General features: G+C 48.8%; 1 protein-coding gene across 7 annotated transcripts in view; it reads right to left on the bottom strand.

Annotated features, from left to right (window-relative positions):
• The window catches only part of SEMA5A (semaphorin 5A), a 483,514-nt gene extending 461,710 nt beyond the window's left edge, over positions 1 to 21,804 (bottom strand). For 3 of the 7 annotated variants that reach the window (XM_023239575.2, XM_023239573.2, XM_023239601.2), the window contains exon 1: positions 21,310 to 21,804. The gene's annotated coding sequence lies outside the window, so the exon portion shown is untranslated. Of the gene's footprint in view, positions 1 to 1,794; positions 1,965 to 21,042; positions 21,270 to 21,309 lie in introns of those variants that run through there. The other 4 variants (XM_023239592.2, XM_023239577.2, XM_023239595.2 and 1 more) reach the window with 2 other exon arrangements.
• Between the last annotated feature and the right edge of the window lie 65 nt (positions 21,805 to 21,869).

The raw sequence follows: 21,869 nt of genomic DNA, 5'->3' as shown, positions 1-21,869 counted from the left end.
ATACTGAAAGGAAGGGGGAATTTGCCTGGGTCAGGACAGTCCTCCTCTTCTCCACACACACCAATTAACCAAGAACACAAACATTTAAGTTCAGGATTAAGCTAAAAAGCCACGTGGGATGCATGTGTATAAAACAATACGTAAACAGATATTTATGTGTTTGCATATCCGAGATTAAGGATACCTTAGACCCCATTTATGAGGGCCGTCCCAGAATAATACAGTTTACTGATTTTATCAAAACTAATTCATAGCATATACAAGTGTATTTAATTACATAAACCAGCATTCTGCGACCCTGTGAAGATGTCAGCTTGCACGACAAGAATTATCCAGTTTAAAGAGACTGACCTAGAACACAGTTGCTCCCGAGTTTCTTTTTTTTTTTTTTTATTTTTGGGACAGAGAGAGACAGAGCATGAACGGTGGAGGGGCAGAGAGAGAGGGAGACACAGAATCGGAAACAGGCTCCAGGCTCCGAGCCATCAGCCCAGAGCCCGACGCGGGGCTCGAACTCACAGACCGCGAGATCGTGTCCTGGCTGAAGTCGGACGCTTAACCGACTGCGCCACCCAGGCGCCCCATGCTCCCGAGTTTCTAAAGCAAATACTGTCCGCCCTCAGTTAAGCTCCAAAGCAATTTCTTCCCTAAGAGTCATCAATCTGGAAGCCCTGGAGTGGCTTGACTTCAAGTTAGAAGTTCTCGTCCCTGGTCCCTCCTCCCTCCACGCTGCTGGTCATCGATCAGGTGGCCAGGATTCTGGTCCTGTTTCAGCATATGATCATATATCCAGCCACACGATCTGCGTCACCCCCTGCTTAGCTTTATGTGACTATGTAACTACTCCAATAAGGGACGCCAACCTACCACACCGGGCTGGGAGTGACTACAGCCAGACAAGGCTCAAAAGCTCTTCACAGGCATTAGAAAAGATCATGGAGTTTTTAACTTCTCACATTCTTCCCCATGCTGGCAGGAGCCGCTGTCACAAAACCAACTGAAAATGGATGTCAATGCTATCATTCTGGGGCTGGGATAGCCAGGGTTCAGAGGGACCCAGGCCACGCTGAGCCTGAGCCAGCTCAACCACCACCTCTTAGCCTCCTGGGCTGGACGGAGGGAGCATTTTCCAGTTCTGAGAGCCGGGAGGGGCTCCGTCAAGGGCGCCTGGGAGGAGGCGGGGCGGTGGGGGGGGGGGGGCACTGAGGCCTTAGAAGGATGCAGCCAGCCGTGCACCCTCCTCAGGACGCAAGCCTTCCTTCAGCCCCTCCAGGCCACCCATGGGAGGAAGCCAGCCTGAAGGAGGAGGCCAGCAAGCCTGGGACGCAGTCCACGCAGCTGGACCTCCCGAGCCTGGAGAAGGCTCCAGAGAGGATCTACCGGGGAAAGCGGAAGATACCCAGCATCCACCGAGGAGAAATCACTAGCCTTTCTGTCCGTTTACTTTTTCCTAACACCAAGTGATATTTGCTTTTTTGGCAAAGTCAAGCAACAATTCCCAGCCCTGTTTTTATTTTGGGCCAATTTCCTTTTTCTTCCCACCTCCCTCCTACCGCTCTGTGTGGGCGTTCGTGGGCAGGTGACCTGCCGGAGGAGCGGATGCAAGGGCCTTGCGCATTGTGCTCTGAAGTAGAGGAAGATGTTAACCCACACCTGGGCTTGGCAGGAGACTTTCTATTCACAACACAAACACTTGCTATCACTGGAAAGTGCTCACTGTGGAGCGGGCGATTCACATGCATCCCCGGTCTCTAATCTTCAGAGAACCGCCTACCAGGCAGGAAGGGCTCTTACCGTTTTAGACCTGACAAGAGCGTGGCGCAGAGAGATTGAGACGCCCCTCAAATTCTCCTAGAACTGAGCTACAAAGCCAGCCACTCCGATCCCAAATCTACTCCGGTAACCGCGACATTCGTGCTGCCTCATCATCATCCTGGAAAGAGCTACAGGACTTTGATATTTAAGGATATCCTGCAATGTTCATCGTGGAGCAAAAAAAAAAAAAAAAAAAAAAAAATGCATTTTGATGAAAAAAGAAAGATCGTTCATTCTGTAATTTGTAAGTTTGACATCCGCATGCTGTATCTGCTGAAGTATCCGTGTGTTTGCCTCCAAATCCTGTCGTTACAGAAACGACGTCAAGTATGATTGACCTTAGCAAGTGATTACACATGTCTTTTGCTGGTTCCCATACACTGCACACGAGGAATGACGCGGCAGATGGGACTTTTCCACAGATGGCCTCCACACAATCTCCCGTCCCACATGTTCTGCTGCGTGCCTTGGCACTTGCCCGTCACTACGCACTCGATGTCTCCTACCCGGGGATCTGGGCGAGCCCGAGGGCTGTCGTGACCGCTGCAGCTCAGCGGAAGTAGCCGCTGCCAGCTCTGGGCACGGCCTTAAACGGCCTGGAGTGTGTTTCCTGCCCGTGGAAGCCCATGCCTTCGGGTAAGAGGAGGGAAGGCACACGGAAGGACCCCCTGGTACCAGACCTGTGAGTGAGCCCATCTTGAACGTCCAGCTCTGGGAAGCCTCTGATGACGCCAGCCTACCTCCTTGTGTCATGTGATGTGACGGCCACCTCGTGAGAGACCCGGGGAGAACCACCCAGCTGAGCCCAGCCTCGTGAAGGACTGAGAGAGAGAGTAACAACTGAATGTCCTCGGCCACTAAGTTAGGGGATGATGCATCGCATAGCCACAGATCACGGAAACAAACAAATGTATCCATGTGCGATGATACATACTGCATCGCCTACAGGTGAGGTGACCCTTGAACAACGATGGGTCTGAACAGCTTCTCTGGTTGACAACTACAGCACGGTTCTGTAAATACAGATTTCCCTTCCTTAGGATTTTCACGATAACCTTTCTCCTCTAGCTTACTTCATTGTAAGAATACGGTATGTAATATGTATACATATGGAACGTATTAGTCAACTGTTCATGTTCTTGGTAAGGCTTCTGATCAACGGAAGGCTATCAGTAGTCAGGTTTGGGGGAATCAAAAGTTTTTAGCACATTTTTGACTGTGTGGGGGGCAGGGGTCACTGCCCCCAATCCCACCCCATGTTTTCCGAAGGTTTATTGTATTTACTTCTGAGAAGAAAGATAAGGGGGGGGGGGGCCTCGAAATAAGTCTACATGATTTGCCTCTGTTCCCAGGTATTAAATCAATTTCACAGGGGAGCCAGGCATCTATAGATTTCAGGAGGACCCAGTTCCAGAGGTCTGAAAAGCCTTTGTGATCAGGTAGCTCTCAGGACACGGTGATTCTATTTGCAAGACTTGGCACTTCTGGAAGTCCCCAGAAAGAGGCAGAAGGGCAGCTTTTCTGAGTTCTGAGCCTGCCGTAGCGCTGTATCCAGATGGTTGTGGCTATGGCAAGTCCTCCCCGCCCCCCCCCCGCCCAGTTCTGAGAGCACCAGCAGCTGTCAGCCATCTCGCAGTCTGGGGACCCCCCGAGGATGGCAGCCAGGCCCTGGGTGGGGAAAACTGCTTGCCGCAGTCTGCCACCCCGCTCTCACTGCTCCTGCCCCACGTTACTGAAACAAAGTCCCCCCAGCCTTCTCGCTGGCAGCCAGGCTTCTCAGCACCTTCCCCAGAGGTGAGGATGCCCCCTGGCCGGCCCCAGGGGGCAGCCGGGGGCTCGCTCTCCCCCTGGCTGTTCCCCCACCTGCTGAACGGCTCCTTCCCAACAGCTTCAGGATATAGGACGGTGGCCTTTATTCCACGCTAAGTGACTGAACCGAAATTACCACTAATAAACTGCAATTAAAACGAAATAAAACATGCAAGCTCTGTGTGCCAGGAATATTTCAGACACTGACCTCTAGGCCTCTGCCAATAGTGTTAAGCCATCTACTGAACCGGTGCCAGACTTTTTTTTTTTTTTTCAAATTATAAACTAATGACATGCTTTCAAATACTGGCCTCCTCCTCCACCTATGTCAATCCTTGTAAAATTCCATGGGTATATTTGGAAGTAAGTAGGAAGTTAGCCTTCAATTATTCATTCGTCCTGTTTAAAACGCGTCACAAGAAGGGGAGGTGGGGACTGTGAACTGAAAGGTCTTTTGGGTTCCAACCTCTTTCTGCTACTTCCGTACCCAGATCCTCACTGCATTTACACTCTCTTGGGTCATGTGGAACAGAAGCCTTCAGAACAGTTATCCGGAACTGAAGTACCATGAAATGCAGAGGGTGGCATGTTCAACTAGACTCAGTAGAGCATCCATAACCTCTAAGGAGAAGGAAAGAGCTGGGAGGACAGACGGGTGCCAAAGGGCACGGACGAACAGAAGGCAGACTCTTCACTCCCCTTGCTGCTCTTGACCTCTGCGTTCTCCAGCTTTGTCAGGTGCGACGGTTTCCAAACATGTGAATCCCAAGCACAGTTGGCAATCCGTGGCTGCACTGGCTTATACCCGGAAGGGACAGACCATCACAGCCCATGTGTTTAAAGAAAGAAAGGGGGGCGGGAGGGAGAGAGAGGGAGGGAGAGAGAGAGAGAGAGAGAGAGAGGAGAGGGGAGGGGAGGAGAGAAGAGAGGAGAGGAAAAGGAAGGAAAGAAAGGGAAAGGGAGAAGAAAAGAGAAGAAAACAAAGTCATGTGCACACAGGGCTGCAGGTGGTGACAGGAGAGTCCACATTCAGGAGCCACAGTTTTTTACAGGTAGAGGATTTCACAGCTGCACATAAGGTGATATATAATTAAAACATAAACACATCTGTCCCAGTTAAACACCCAAAGGGAAACAACACACATAACTCGCCAATTCGTCACACCTGAAACACCACCCTGGCAAAAACAAACAAACAGAAACTTCCTTGGTAGTAATCTCTTGCTCCAAAGCCACTTGCCAAAATTTGCGTCCTGACAAGCCGCTGCTGTTTCAGGTTTGCATAAAGGGACAAAACGGGCGGAAACAGAATGGAAGGGCGTTCGTCCTTCCGGTTCACAGACACACATGCAACGAGAGACGGCGGGTGGGCCCCGTTGGCACACCGCTTGAGACACGTGGGCAGAGTGCGGCATCCAGCGTTACGTTAACCGTGGACCCATCACACGCCGCACACAAGCAGCGTTCGGGACACGGAGGGCAGTTTGTGAAAGAGAAATGGCCCTCCTCCAGAAGCCCAGAGTCTGGGAATGTTGACCGACGCGCTGGAACCCCTGTAACAAGAAACTTCTGCACATCGCAGGCGCTGCTCAGGGCAGGGGGGGGGGGGGGGGGGGGGGGGCTGGGCGTCTGAGCACACAGTAGGCGAGCGGAGTAGATGAGCACACAGTAGGCGAGCGGCGTAGGTGATGGCACAGTAGGCAAGCGGCACCAGGCGGGCAGGCTCCCCAGGGGCGCTCTCCGGCAGCCTTGTGACCGGACTGTTGCTCCAGCACCAATTCTCCTGTTCGCATCCCGGGGCTCTTCCATTTCGGGAAAGGCTTATTTCCCTTTCGTGACTGCAAAGCGCATTAACCACGGGAAAAGGCAGCCCGGCAGCCAGGGCGGATGCTGCGTGTTTGTCCCCGCGAACACCGGGAAGCACACCGCACGTTGGCGGCCTTGGGAGGCACGGCGGTGAGCTTGTCCAACAGGGGTCCGGACATCCAAGTTCCCTGACAGTCCCACGGGGGTGACCGTAAACTTCTCAAAGGTCCGGAAAGGAAGTCCATGAGCACCTGGATCCTTACTCACCTGGAAGCTCCTGATTTTCAGGCCCTCTCTACTCGCAGAGAACCTAGAGAGCCTAGAGAACGAGTCTGAGGACACCACCGCCTCGCTGCAGGTGCTCTGAGAGAGCGGCTGTGCATCCTGGGCAGAGGGGACCGAATGCAGGTCCGGGCCGCCTGGGTGTGCACCTTCCAAACCTCCACTGCTCCCTTAGTCCCAGGAAGTGAGGCAGCACAGCCAGGGCACAGACAAGCGCACTGTCCCCACTGTGCCCAGCCCCACTCCTCCACCTGCTACCACAGCCCTCCCGGATCGGGGTTCTGGACAATCCTCAGTGTCCGAATGAACCCAAAGCCTCGTTAAAGTTCTTGAAAATACACACCAACAGAGCAGAAACCTCTGTCCTGTACACACCGTATTCCCAGGGCAGGGCTTGGGCTCTGGCACAAAGGAAGCTTCTGGTAATCATTTTTTAGGTAACCACACAAGCTACCTTTCATCTGTCCAGCTCCTCTGGACTACACTAAAAAGAAATGGCCCACGTTATAATGGAACCCCTGTGTAAGCCCTTAAGAACATGATATGGGGGCGCCTGGGTGGCTCAGTCCGCTACTCGTCTGACTCTTGGTTTCGACTCAGGTCATGATCTCATGGTTTGTGGGATCCAGGCATGGAGCCTGCTTGGGATTCTCCATCTCCCTCTCTCTCTGCCTCTCTCTCTTCTCTCTCTCTGCTTCTGTCTCACTCAAAAATAAATACATAAACATTAAAGAAGAAGAAGAACATAATAAGTCACTGTCTCTCTATGAAGGTTTAGAAAAATCCCTGCCTGGAGACAAACACTGGACAGCCTCCCCATCTTCCAAATTCTGGAAGTCTATGGAATGGTATTATCAGTTAGGAGGCCCTCCACATTCAACAGATAAGATGCTAGCATTCAACCAAATGCACTGCCCTTCCTTTGAATCAAGTCAACCTCCTGCCTGCCATGTCAGTTTGAACTAAGACGACAGAAAGGCTTGTCAGAATAAAACTGTTCAAAAGTAGACCATCCTCTTGTAAACTATGGATTGCTTTACAAACAAACAAACAAACAAGCAAACAAACAAAACAAACAAAAAAAAAAAACCCTTGGGGAAAAACGGTAATCAACCATCACTGCCGAGGACAACTGTAGGCTACATATATATTGAATAATGAAGTGTTTCTCTAGACATAAGGAAGTGGAAATAGAATTCTTTCAAAGCAAACTGGTCATTTGACTCTGGCATGATTGGGGGCAACATGTGTAAGAGATCTTTTCAGGAGGGTAACTGTATCTCTTTACTACAGATGAAAGGTTAGTGTGATAAGCAAGACTTTCAGCCTGAAAGGGTCCTCCTTTGACCTTCTGTTCATGTAAACAAAACAGGAGGGGGGAAGGAGGATCTCGGCTGTTCACCTCTGTACCCCTGCCAATAACATAAACATACCCGTCGGGTTTTTAACTGTCCTCATGATCAAGGCACTGTCATCTTCCAACAGGCTGAACCACTGCCAATTTGATCGGTGCCCACTCCGCCCAGCCCCGAATTCCATAGCTTCTGACCCCTTTGTTCACAGTGAGAGGTGATTCTTTTGTTATCTCCACACAATGATGTATTGTTTGACCAAAGCAATCAATCCTAACGTCAGATTCAGGTCGGCAATGCAAAGATGTGGAACAGGCACGTTGTCTGAGCCCTTGACACTGTGCTGTCCAAGATCCCGTGACTAATTTTGGATCCTTGGAAATTGGCCACCACAGGATACATTTGAATTTGCTAAAAATAGCCCCATTGCCCCTCCAAACGTTCCAAATACTGTGGCAGCAAGAGAACCGTGCTCAAAGCTGGCTTACTCCCCTGGAGTGCAGTAAAGGGACAGAATTTCATGATATGGGATTTTTTGAGATCATCCATAAGATATTTTAAATAGACTTTTCACTTTAGAACTTACAGTTAAATAACTTAAAGCGAAAGATGATGAATATACAACCGAATGTCTTTGCTCTAAGTAGAAGCAAGCCATGTTGTATGCCGTAGATCAATAGAAAACAATTGATACTATTTTCAGAATACTCCCTGGGCCTCCACTCCACTTAAATGTGGAGCATTTAATTAAGTAAATCCAATTAATCATCTGGAAGCCAATGTGAGAAAAGGAAACAGCTAACAACCTCCCAATTGTTCAGAAAGGCAAAGCATTTCAAACATGTACATTTTACCGTTCCTTATGTACTCTAATTATGTCTTTATAAGAATTCCTTTAGCTTTCTACCAATTCCTGAAAACCTAAGGCCAAACTCTTTTACAGAAATACACCTACAAAATCCTTCCCTTCCTACACATTGGAAGATACAAGAGACGGACCTGGTTGGCACTGGAGCTTGGCAGATGGACCTCCACTCGGGAACTTTGTCAACAGCTGACATAAGCTATAACATGTTCGCAACATACATATATTCATAAACTGTAACATGATCGGGCAAAATGGCTACTTGGCAGAAGTCAAAGTCGACCCCAAGAGCTAGATTTAAAAAGACACAGTAGCCCTTCCCTGACCAGCAGCAAAGATAAACATGAGCATCCCACACACTTTGAAAGGAGCAGCCTTCCCAGAGGTGTTTCTCATTTGTTTTCCTAAATGTACCCGTGCAGGCTTAACTAAACCAGGTGTTCAGTCAAAAGTGCAATTAAAGAAGAACCCCCAAAGGCCACTCAGGCCCCCCATATCAGTCCCCTAGCTGAGCCACTCACTGACTGTACTCTTTGTCCAGCGTCTTGACTAAGATTTTACCAAGCCTCCAATCACGGTCCTGTTCTCCCCACTTAGCACTTCCTCCAACAACCCCAAGGCAGGAAATCTGGGCCCCAAAGCCAGCTCTCGGGGGAACGTACACTTTTAATTTAAACACAAAAACTTGGGGCGCCTGGGTGGCGCAGTCGGTTAAGCGTCCGACTTCAGCCAGGTCACGATCTCGCGGTCGGTGAGTTCGAGCCCCGTGTCGGGCTCTGGGCTGATGGCTCAGAGCCTGGAGCCTGTTTCCGATTCTGTGTCTCCCTCTCTCTCTGTCCCTCCCCCGTTCATGCTCTGTCTCTCTCTGTCCCAAAAATAAATAAACGTTGAAAAAATAAAATAAAATAAACACAAAAACTTAAAAGCCCATCAAAAAACACTTACTTGGTGGCAAATCCTAAACTGCATTCAGGCCCATGAGCCACACACCAACGGGCTCTTCTGCAAATCACAAGCTCCCTGACAATGGGGAGGATCAGAGCTTTTGCGGCCTCAGACACAGGAGGAGGACAGAACAAGCCAGTGTGGCCTTTATTAAATCGAAAAGAAAAGTGGAACCAACATTCTCTGGAGCTCAGAGGGGGCTCCATTACCCAGGATGATCCTTTCCTTTCTGTGCCCCTCCTTCATGTTGACCCCAAACTGACCCACCAATGGAGCCAGGCACTCCAAAACGGGAGAAGTAGGCAGGGTGACACTTTGGAGCATTCTGGAAGCCGATCTGCCCCTTACTGTGCTGTTCTAACCTACAATCCCTGGCTGAGAAGTCATGATGATTCTTTTCCCTCTGAAGAGAGAAGATCAAAGTAATCGGTCACTAAATTAAGAAACCTAGGATTTTCTGAGAGATTATCAAGAAACTCAGGGTCACAAATACGAAATGAAAAATGTTGATCTGGTCTTCTTCCCCAATTCACACCAAAGCCTACACTACTCCCTTCTAGCAACCAAAACAAACAAATAAAATACACTTTCAAATTGTGTCTGAATCTGCAGTGTGTGATTTTTGCTTATAACTTGCATTATACTAAGAAAAAAGTCTCAGGGTGCTGGGGTGGCTCAGTCAGTTAAGCATCCCACTCTTGATTTCGGCTCGGGTCATGATCTCTCGGTTTGTTGAGTTCAAGCCCCATGTGGGGCTCTGCACTGACCGGGGCAAAGCCTGTTTGGGATTTTCTCTCTCTCCCTCCCTCTCCCTCTCTTCCCCTCCCCTGCTCTCTCTGTCTCTTCCTCTTTGTTTGCCCCTCCCCCACTCATGTTGTCTCTCTCTCTCTCTCTCTCTCTCTCTCTCTCTCTCAAAATAAACTTTAAAAAAGAAAAAAGTCCCTTTAAATTCTATGTAGACCTAGGAAAATGCCCTTCTACTCAAACAAAAACTTACAGTATGCTACTCTCAGTAACCCCTTCCCCATGCCTGTCAAGTTCATCTTCTCTCTGGTCATGGTCCAAGTTCAAAGCATTCACTTTCTTGAGCCTACCTCAATAAACAATTAATGTGTCAACAGATACTCTTTTAAAAACGGTCTTCAAGGTATTTTAATTGGCAGGGTATCTGATCACTATGAAGACTGATGTTCCCCTCTATTGTTCTGCGGTTTATAACTTTAGCAACGAAAGTCCCAACCTTTACACTTACTCCACGAAGTTCTGCAGAAGAGAACCTACTGCACAGATGCCCGGGTCCGGGATGCAAGACGTGTGGGACCTCCGGGAGGCCCCTCAGCTGATGTCATCCCCAGGGCACATGCCATCAGGTCCCCACTGTGAATCCTTCCCAGGCTTTCCTCTGCACCAAGAGAAACCTCAACGAGATGGAAACCCAGCAGGTGGGCCTGGAGAAATTGTTCAAAGTTAAATAACATTTGCAGGCGTAAGCTTTCGAGTGAATGAATCTTTGCAATTCTTACTTGCCAGCTTGCAGTTTCCTGAATGATTTCTTTTCACGAGCTGGTGATAGGACCTAGGAGTTTCCATCACTGCTGGCAGACGGAGAGTAAATTTGGCTCCAGGCCTGACTCTGGAGTCGGCTCGGAAAGCGGAGACAGCCACGGTGCACTGGCTGGCCTTGCAGAGCTCTGCAAAGGGCTCCCCTCCCCACCCTCCCCCAGCCCCACGCCCCTGAACACTGCACAGTTCACATCCAAGGGCAGTATTTCTACATATAGAAAGTTGCAGGAAAACACTGGTTTAAGACGCGCACTGTAAAAGAAAGCGACAGGATGGATAGGAAGAGTGGGAAATGTTTCCAACCCGAGCACATGGGTTTAGGTATCCCCACCTGCTGAGCACCACCTTTAAGGTATGACTGGGAGCCAAGGAAGTCAGAGAGAGATCCAAAGTGGCTTCAGGTCCCTTCCACCATGACGTGACTCGGGAATGGAGGCGTTCCTACTGCCCTGGAGCAAATGCTTCGAGCTGCATGTTTTTCCCAGCTTGGGAACACCATCCAACGTGCAGCAAATGTCGGGGTGTGACTTAACAGCCATCACATTCCTGTCACACTCTTAACCGACCTAGAGGAGGTCCGACCTGTATGAGCCAACGCGAAGCACCACACCAACGAGACCCTGGGTGAGAGAACATGTCTCGCACGGTCATGGGGCATCAACAGGAACTCTGAAGCCCCTCGGCAAAGAGTCAGGTGCTGGAGACGCCAAACAGTATCAGACAGGACAAAACCTGGCAAACCCCTTTCACGTGGCGGGATGGACACTGCAACAGAGAAGGGAAGGCAAAGAGAGTGAGCCGGCTCTTACTAGAAACGAGACGGTCAATTAGAAGACGTCACGAACTCAGCTTGGCTCAACGCTTTTCTGGTAAAGGAGGAGCACAATAATTAAAAGGCTGCTGGATTAGTAAGAGAAAACTGAAAAAGCCATCAAAGGATATCTGAGGAACAGCCCTGTTGGAACAGAAAAGAAACCAGAGTCCAGCATTCTCCTTCTCACGCTGGGCATCTGCGCCCCTTACCCTGGACAGAGTTCAACATCTGGGCACTGGACCCTTGCTCTGAAAACATCATCTTCCTTTTCTACTTACAGCCTGGCAATATTAAACTTAAATCATGAAAATGCCTACCTTTACCTCCTAGCTCAAACTTTATAGGAGTTTTCCTTTGCTGACAGGTTGGCAAACTTCCTCCGATTTTAAACTTCAGAGAAAGGACAGGAAGTAAGGTAAGGAGGCATCTGCACATTAGCCTCACACAGCCCAGGGCTGGGAAGTGAACATTCCAGGCTGTTTCCTGGTTCCAAACTGCCCGAGTAAAGTTAGGATCCTATACGTCTTAGTGTTTAAAATCAATATTCGATGTTAACATCTGGATGCTTTCCAGAAAAGGAAATGGTTAGGAAAAAGTAAAAAATCATCAAAAGCAATAGTCTAATGCATTTTCTCCACTGAGGACAATGTCTTCACGTAGTTCCCGACGTAACACTCCCCCTTATTTCATTATGATCAATTCTAGCTATCAGAGCCGATACAAATCAACAGTTCTCTAAAGGAGGTCTTAAAGCAAGAGAACATCACATTGCTTCTTACTCCTGTGGTTTCAAAACTAAGTATCAGTCCTAGCGACATGGAAATTTCTCTAATCATGTAACCAATCTGTTTAACAGAATGCCTAACTAGTTATCCTTGAAATCCGGGGAATATTAGCTCATTGAAAATGAAAGAAAACCACCACTAAAAAATACCCACGTAACCAGTGTGTTATTGACCAATTTAAACCATCAAAAGTGACATCAAAAATAAAAATGTCTCCCACCCCTTTGCCCTCTAATAAGCAAAAGGAAATACTAATGTAATCTCAAAAATAATTCCTTACCACTCACCAAAGATGAGTAATAATTTAGGATTGGTAATAGAAAAACATAGTCATTTTATAATTATTACTCTTAATTTGCATCTAGGCTGCAAGTTTGGGAGCGGGCAAATGTGGGATAAGCCAATCAGAAATAACATTGGTAAGAAGTCAATAAAGCTATCGCACTAGGATTTGAAATTTGGTCAATCTCAGTTGTTGCCTGCAACTACAAAGACTGAAGAAGTTAAGCGTTGTTAGAAAATGCTTGTCGGAAACATCACAGGGCTGGATAAAAATACTTTATTGCTAATGGAGAGACGCGCATGAGCTCTGAGGCCTGCAAGCTGCAGCCAGCTCTCGAAAAGCCATCCTGGGTGTATCTGGAGCTCGGACAGTCTGTGCCAAAGTAAACACTCCCATGGAAAGTCACCATGTGGAAACCAACTGGTGTGGAGAGAGTAAGGTGCCCGAGAGAGAGCCGAGAAAGCCCGTGGCAGGAGGCAGAGAGGATTTTAATGCCCTAAACAGATGGAAGTTGCAATAAACAAGAGGGAACAGCGAAAGACACACCCCCACCCAGAGACAACAGTCCAAGAGCAAGGAAATTACAGGCAATTCATATGTAGCTCTCCCCATAACCTAATTTCAGCTTGCGCTTTAACCGCAAAACTCGTCAAAGCAGAATAGAGAGAGCTAGAAGCGATGCTACGGCGACTCTTCTCCTCTAAAAGGAGAAAAACAAAACAAAACAAAACACTCTGCTTTAAGTACTCAGGCTCTGGGCATTTAAAAAATCTGCACCCTTCCACTGGATCTGGCTGTTAGAAGTTGCCTGCGTCACCAGCCGCAGGAAAAGCCGTGCTAAGCACAGGTACCAGGACCCAGAAGCAGGCATCGTTGAGGCTTTGCCCACCACAGGAAAGCAGCACTGTTTGTGAGCAGAGCAGTTCTCCAGAGTTCCAGACCCTGCAGCTCTGACCAGGAGATGCAGTGTTTCCAAAGACTGCCTCCCCTCCACCCCCAGCTATGCCACATAATAAAACGGACAGAAGAACAATCCAGTCTAACGCATGACTGGGAACAGAGGGCACCAAACACACCCACGAGCTAGACTGGCTGGTTAGTTGAATTGAGTGATTTAATTCGGTTCTGTGGTCTCATCCAAAAGCAACCTGGGTTTGCTCATTTGCATAAAAGAGGTCACGATGCGGACACACTTCCCAGGAAGAGCCTCCGCGTCAAAGAAATGCCCATCACCTCAGCATCCTCCAGCATCGGCACCAGACTTTGTGAAACTCAGGGAAACACGGAATAGGACTGCACCTAAACGGCAGGATTTGTTTGGGCCGATGGCAGTTTAATTTTGTTTGTAATGTTTATTTTATTTTTGAGACAGAGACAGAGCATGAGCGGGGGAGGGGCAGAGAGAGAGAGAGGGAGACACAGAATCCCAAGCAGGCTCCAGGCTCTGAGCTGTCAGCACAGAGCCCAACGTGGGGCTCAAACTCACAGACCACGAGATCATGACCTGAGCCAAAGTCGGATGCTCAGCCGACTGAGCCACCAAAGGCGCTGTGGGCCAATGGCAGTTTAAGGCACTCAAATAGTAGAGATTATGTCACAGTTCCTTTTTTTCTTTTTAAACAACTTTTATTGAGATATAACTTACATACTACAAAATTTACTCCTTGTAAGTGTACAATTCAATGGGTTTTAGTAAATGTACAGGGTAGGGTTGTAGGACTCTCCACAGTCCCGTTTTAGAACATATCCATCATCCCCAAAAGACCGGCCTGTCCATGGTCAGGCCCTCCCAAATCCCCATTCCAGGCCCCAGGCAACCACTAATCTGCATTCGGTCTTTATAGGCTTGCATTTTCTAGACATTTCATACAAACTGAATCATAGGATATGTGGTCTTCTGTGACTGGCCTCTTTCACTAAGCATAATGTTTTGAAGTTCACACACAGTACAGCATATATCAAGAATCCATTCATGTTATTGCTGAATAGTAGTCCATTGGATGGCTATACCACATTTCGTTTACCCACTCATTTGTTTTGGCTTATTAAATCTATAAATCCAACTAAGTGACCAGGCTTATTGGCCTATTCTCAGAAATAAGAAAGCCTGCCATATTTCTAAACTTAGTCTAGAATTCCTGAACTCTCTATAATGTATGAAGATATGTAACGAGGATTCCGTGTTTCCTGGAATTTTTTTGGGGGGAGGGGGGGTGCTATTTTTTTTTTTTAATGTTTATTTATTTTTGAGAGAGACAGACAGAACACAAGCAGGGGTGGGGCAGAGACAGACAGAAACACAGAATCTGAAGGAGGCTCCAGGCTCTGAGCTGTCAGCACAGAGCCCAATGCAGGACTCGAACTCACGAACCGTGAAATCATGACCTGAGCCAAAGTCCAAAATGCTTCACAGAATGAGCCACCGAGGTGCCCCGGGAGTTCTATTTCAAATAAGTAAACAACATCTTTGAACTTCCATTTCTTATGTTTTAATACAGATGTCTTCAAACACATAAAGTGTCTTCATGCTAATTGCCAAGTCAAACTTCTCAGTCCCAGGTGCCCATCTCTCCTCCAGCTGAGACCATTCAGTGCCCCCTCAGGTCCCGGGTCCAAGGACCCCATCCTGCACTTCAGCAGCCGCAGTCTGACGCCCTGGACCCACACTCAGCAGGCCGGAGCCCAGCTTTCTTGGTTCTACCACTGCAGGCAAATTCAAGGACTTGTTCCCTTGACCTATCCTCTGAGTCACAACTTAGTTCTAGTGTGTTTCGTGTTACCATTCCTGAGGCTCCACCTTGGTTACCAAACACCCTCACCACGCCTGCAGAGATGCCCAAGCACGCTTCCGGTCTCCTCCTCCCCTTCATCTTCTGGAGCACCTGTTTCTGTAAGGCTCCGAGGACACGACGCAGAGGTGGGATTCTGACCCAGACCCAGCACGGAGGCTTGGCCATCTCCAAGTCCCTCCACGTACTCCACTGGCCACCTCTGCACAGGGACCTCAACAGAGCCTCCATCACCATCCGAGTCAGACAGGGACGATTTCACCACCGTCAACTGCTGCTGTCCACACCACCCCCTCCAGCTGCCCGCTCTGGCCGGGAATCCGGGGGCACCACCGCAGACACGTCTCCAGCACCAGCAGGCGGGCCTGTCCCCTTGGGACTCCTCCAGTGCCAGCGAGTGCTCCCTCTAAGGCTGACGCCTCTCCCAACTGCCCTGCCCGATTAGGCAAGCAGCTCTATTAAACCGTGGGCTTCTAGTAATTATTCTCCCCAGCTGCCCTAGAACTTTCTTAAAGTCAGGTCCACGGTTACAACACACAGGAATTTACACGGCAGACAGCTCAGAAGCAAATCCGTTATTTAGCTCATGCTGTATGTCAACGGACATTAACAATGGCTTAACTACCACATCTGCTGGGCCCAAGGGAGTTTAATATCCAGAGCAATTATCTTTGCTTCGTACCACCAGTTACAAACACTGTTGTCAGCTTTATAATCGGTCGAGTTTTACAGCCGGTCTAAATCTCGGTCCCGTAAAAGGAATCCCAGAACCCAGTTGCGATTCTAAAATCCACGTGGTTGCAGGACGTCCAACCCCCCCTGGTCCCTGGCATCCGATGCGTTCTTTCAGCAGAAAGCTAGTGCGGTCCTGGCAGCCAGCAGTTGCGTCCTTGGTGGCTTCGGAAGCCCTCTCCCAGATGTGCCCCGTCTCCAGTTGTGTTACAGAAAGGGAAGTTCTTTGTGAGGAACTTTATCTAGAGCCAGTCTGGGAGGAATGCATTGCTTCCAGGAAGTTTAAGCCAAGCAGTAGCCATCTGATGATTCTGCAGACAACTCACCAGAAACCGTGTAGCAGGATTTCTCTTACTGCTTTTTTTGACTCTGCTTTTCTTTGCAGAGGCACATCACAAATCGTTGTCAAATGTTGGGTGAATTTGAACTGATTGAAAGAGGCTCTATTTCCCGTGAACAATTTGTCCTTGCTCAGTCCCGATTGTCACTTGCCTAGAACTTATTTAATTTCACATCTCAGCAAATACAGCATCATTGCTCCAGGAGAGCTGGCTTCTGATAGCGTCATTCTCCTGGGTATTTATCATACATATCTGTAATTGAATTACCCATTGCAGTAATGTGATCTACTCACAAATGTACATAAAAATGCAACATAACAGGGGCACCCGGGTGGCTCAGTCGGTTAAGCCTCCGACTTCAGCTCAGGGCATGATCTCACGGTCCGTGAGTTCGAGCCCCGTGTCGGGCTCTCTGCTGACAGCTCAGCGCCTGGAGCCTGTTTCCGATTCTGTGTCTCCCTCTCTCTCAGACCCTCCCCCGTTCATGCTCTGCCTCTCTCTGTCTCAAAAATAAATAAACGTTAAAAAAAATTAAAAAAAAAATGCAACATAACATACAACTGTTCCAACAGATACTGTCTCATCATCCCACAGAAGCACAGGATGGCCAATCCTAGAGATATAGTGACTAGTAACGAATGAAAGACGGGAAGATAAAAGATTAGTGGGTTCACGGCCTTCCAGAAATAAAAGATATTCACCCCCAGAAAAATTTATCCTCTTTCAGAATACGGTGCTTTTCAATATTCATCAGGAAACCAATTCTAGCACACGTGGGGGAGGAAAGAGAGCAAAGAGGGGAATGACTTTACTTTTTCCAAATGTAACAGTACTCTGCCAATATATTTTAAAACTCAGGGGCGCCTGGGTGGCGCAGTCGGTTAAGCGTCCGACTTCAGCCAGGTCACGATCTCGCGGTCCGTGAGTTCGAGCCCCGCGTCGGGCTCTGGGCTGATGGCTCAGAGCCTGGAGCCTGTTTCCGATTCTGTGTCTCCCTCTCTCTCTGCCCCTCCCTGGTTCATGCTCTGTCTCTCTCTGTCCCAAAAATAAACGTTGAAAAAAAAATTTTTTTTTAAAAATACAACTCAGGAGAGAGACATAAAGTATGTCCATCTTTGCTCTTACCAGGCAACCATTTATCTTGAACAAAAAAGAAAGAAAGAAAGAAAGAAAGAAAGAAAGAAAGAAAGAAAGAAAGAAAGAAAGAAAACAACAACAGAGGGAAAAGAAAAAGAAAGCAGCAATTCCTTTCAAAAAAAAATTTGTTTTCTTGAGCCCACTGTTGGGTTAATCCTATTGTAAACGTCGTGCCCCAGGTGAAATACAACTTGTCTTTGAAGCCGCCTGGATTCAAAACACTGAAATCCAGAGACAGGTTTCCTTAGCTCCACAACCTGCAGATGGCAAAGATCAATCGTGTGGATACCAGTACATTACAATAAACTACTTATGCTCCATCTTCTCTTGGATCAAATTTTCGTTTGCTTTACTCCGTTTGCCTTAAATTCCAAATTCTAGGTAGGCTCGTTGAAAGTGAAAAGTTTACTTGTGTATATGCTAGCTCACTTTAATTTTTTTCTTCGTCTTGCTGTTAGGATTCGATTTCATATATCCAGATAACCAATACCTAGCAACTTCATCAAAGAAATAATAGCGATATATTTATCAAGCATACCAAAAGCCGCTTCTTCAAACTGCTTCCCTACGAGCTATTCCTCACCTGTCGAATTTACCATGATGATGCTACCACTTGGGGAAGGGATTAGAGACAGCAGATTGCCCCCTATCTACAGCAGATCATTTCTACAAGGCAGCAAGCAGGGTGATAAAAACTGGTAATTTTCGACAAAGCTTCTGCGTCTCAGTTTTAAAAGGTTGCTGGGAAACATATGTGAAAATGTCTGTGTTGTCAACAACAATACACGAAGTAGGACAAACAACTCAAAGCACTTACATATACTCATCTCAGGACTCAAGAAAATAGTTCACTTTCTCTGCATAAATTTGCAAATAGATGCAGGTGGGCAGAAATGTACAAGGTTCCACACCACACACTTTGCACTTGGGCAGAACTCAATTTGTTAGATGCTGTAATTTACATTTTAAAAATTATTTAACACTAAACATAAAAATTTGTCACCTTGGTGTTATAATTATACCCTAAGCAATTGGTCTAAGTAACTATAGCAACAATTTCAGAAGCATTTCTAATACAACTTTGGTATAATTTTAGAATCAAGAATTACAGAGGATTTACTGCAGGATCCAGGACTACTTTTCTCAAACACTTGTACATAAATTCTACTACAGAAGTGCCTTCCTAGACTCAGACATATTCTAAACTAATTTGTTCTATCTTGCACACTGTATGATTGGCAATGCAAACCTTCTGAGATTATGTTCTTATCTCAGTTATTTCTAGAGTTCATAATTACTTGCTTAGGTGATGGACTGCCTTTTATACCTTGGGCTGGCCATTTAGCAAAGTTCTTTTTCACCCACTCCCACTTTCCTGTATGTTTATCACAACCAAAGCCTTCATCTCAATGACCTTGTAACCCAAAAGAAAGACCAACGTTGGAGTCATTCAAAACACTTATCAAGCTAATAAAAATTATGCAATGATTCAGTTAAGCAGCTCTCTCCAACACCAAGAGCATTCAACATAGTCCCAAGGAGCTAGCGTACAACAAAGAAAAGTTTTTCAGTTTTAACATCTGTCCCTGAATTAAGAGTCTCCAGTGACTTTCAAGCACGAGGTCTTACTGCAAAACCACGGATGGGTCTTCAGAAGGTTTGTGAACCCTCTAAAGCGTAAGCGAAAGCTTACTCTGATGTGCATATATTCATTATGGCCCCAGAGCTGACAACTTTAACAGCCATTGCACTGTATGTTCCTATGTTCCGTTCTATCCAGACATGCTGAAGAAACAATTTTAAAAGGAAACGGCAGTGAAGAATGCAGGTTTATTTTTACCAAATTCTGAACATCTCAGAAACTGCTTTTGGACACAGACAAGCTTTACCACCCAAGAGACCAAAGTCTTTGCTCCCAGCAGGAATCTCGCAGCTGTTTGCCATTAAAACAACCAAATAAGTTAGTGTAATTCCTAAAAGGCACAAAATGATTAGTACCATCCATCTTCTCCCTATTAAGGAAAGTATGCATAGACTAAAAGCATGTAAAAGCAGGTACCAGTTCATCACCCCTGGGTTCCATGAGCGCACAAAGGATTAGTGTGAACTTTCAACACCGTGGATGGGCTTCTATTTTGTGGTAAGGTTTTTACAAGAAAGAAACTCAAGGAAAAAGAAATCTGTCTTCCAAGTGGCCCAAACAATTACATTTCAGACTGCTTTTTCTTTAAAAACAAAATGAAAAATGGTTGGGATAAAAAAAAAAAAATTCCCTGTTTCCTCTGATACAAACACAGGCATAGACCAGAAAAGTTATTTGGGTGATACACGATTCCAGGTATTATCTCCCTGAACTGAAACTGGGAACTGGTCACTCAAAGGGGTGCATGATAAACATTAACCCCTCTTCAACTATAAAATTGGCACAATTAGCAATTAACTTAATCCTAATTACATGTGACAAGTCTTGCCTAGTAAAGAATGTTCTTTTCTTTCTGTGTCTACTTAGGAAAGACTAACTGTGGAATGAATAAACATATCTGCTGTTTCCAAACTTGGCCTTTATGACAGAGCTCTTCTCGATAAGCTAACTGTGACATACGACTGCTTTTCTTGAAAGCAAGATGCCACAACCATGCATAACTCCTGGCATTTTAACTAACATCCTCCAGAGGAACAGAACCTTGTCAGTACAAAACATACTGACAACACATTATTATTATTATTATTATTATTATCATTATTTACTTATTTATTTTTCTTTGAGTAAATAATCCCAAGGACGAAGCCAGACGCATAGACAGAAGAGTTTGCAGGGATATGCTTGTCTCTGGAAGGAACCTTTCTCTAGACTTGTGTTTGGCAACCACCTTTCCTGTCGCGTCTCTTGCAAGGCTGACAGCTCCCTCGGTTGAAGGATCAGCTCCCCCCACCCCCCCCCAACTCCCAAGATGTTCCGAGTCCCCTTGTTTGTTGACTAGGACCCCCACCCACTCGCCCAGAGTACCTGCTCTCAGCATCCTGTCTCCCTCTTCCAGTGCTCGCTCTCAGCGCCCCCTGCCGGCAATCCCCGGGACGCCGCAGGCGCAGGAAAGTTAAATCCCAACTCTGAGCCGCCGCATCCAGGTACAAAGCAAGGAAAAAGGGCGAGGAGGTAGACGCGCTTCCCGCCAAAGCCCCGGGAATCCGGATCTGACCGCGCTAGGCCGGGCACTGGGCGCCGCGGGGAGGGAGCCCTGTCCACTCCTTGGCGACGGTTCCCCTGCACATCTCTGGAGGACCAGTTCCCTCCGGGGCCCAGATGTACCTCCGGCTCCGAAATCCTGAGCCAGGGGATGCGAAACCGTGGAGCCGCGAAGAAATGCCCGTGGAAAGGGACTCGCCTGGCGCTGCAAACCATCCGGCACTCCCGGGCCCCGGCAGCCCCAGCCTCATTCTCCCTCATTAAGCAAAGCGCTTGGCGGAGTTGAGCCCAAGTCCCACGGCCTCCCGGTCTCTCACACGCGCCGCAAAGCCCCCGTAACTCGAACAGGAAAATCTGCCCCAGCCGGCGGGGCTGCGAAGCCCAAGCCCCCGGGACCCCAGCGCATCGCCCCCGACTACGCGAGCCCGGACGCGCGCCGGGTGCGCGCTCAGCCCCCCACTGCGCACCTTCCCTAGGTGGTGGGTAGGGGTCCCGCCTCGCCAACGCCAGATCGCCCGCCGCGTCGCTTCCGCTCCTTACCTCAACGCGCTCCGACCTCGGCAAAGACAGGGACACAAACTTCCAGCCCGTGCACTAGCCCAAGTGTGGGTGCCCCGCACGGATGGTCGTCCTAATCCCGTGCGCGCGGCCACCGGCTCTCCCCCGCCCAGCGCCTGCCAGACCGACCCCACCTGAGATCCACACGACCCACCCGCCGACCACTGCCGCCCCCGGGTCGCGGCCAGCAACGCTGCACGGCCGGGGCTGCGGCCACGGCCACGCGGGGACGGGGCGGGGGTCGCTCACCAGGTGCGAGGCGCGTTCCTCCTGCCAGTCATCCGGCGCCTGAGGCCCCGAGCAGCTCTGAGGGTCCTCTTCGGTGCCCGGCGAGAGAAGTCGAGGCAGCGGCCGCCTCAGCCCCGTTACCACTTGCCCAAACCCACCCGCCGCTCGCTGCGCTCCGGGCTGGGGGCGTCGGTTTGAGCGCCGGGCGCACGGTTCCCGGGCGCGCAGCCGGGCCGGGGGTGAGCAGGTTCGTGCTCAGCGGGGGCGACGGACCGGGAAAGGCAAAGTTGGGTGCCGGAGCCAGCTCTGCCAGGCAGCCACGGGTCGGAGAGGGGAGCCCCCCGGGAAGGGCCACACGGGCCGGGCCGCGCCTGCGGAGGGTGGGAGCCGCCGCCAGGCGAGGGCCGCGGCCGGCAGGGGGCTGCGGAGCCCACCCGCGGCGGGAGGACGCTGCGCGGGAGCGGGCTCAGCGAGAGCAGCCGCCGCCGGCGCCGCCTTCCCGGCGAGTAGAGAGGCGCGGGGCGCGCGGGCGGGGAGCTCGGGGCGGGAGCTCGGGGCCGCCTCGCCCCGCCCCCCGCCCC

This window comes from Felis catus, chromosome A1, assembly GCF_018350175.1.
Source record: "Felis catus isolate Fca126 chromosome A1, F.catus_Fca126_mat1.0, whole genome shotgun sequence".
Classification (NCBI taxonomy): domain Eukaryota; kingdom Metazoa; phylum Chordata; class Mammalia; order Carnivora; family Felidae; genus Felis; species Felis catus.
Note: the sequence above shows the minus strand (reverse complement) of the source record. Positions and strands in the feature narration are given on the sequence as shown.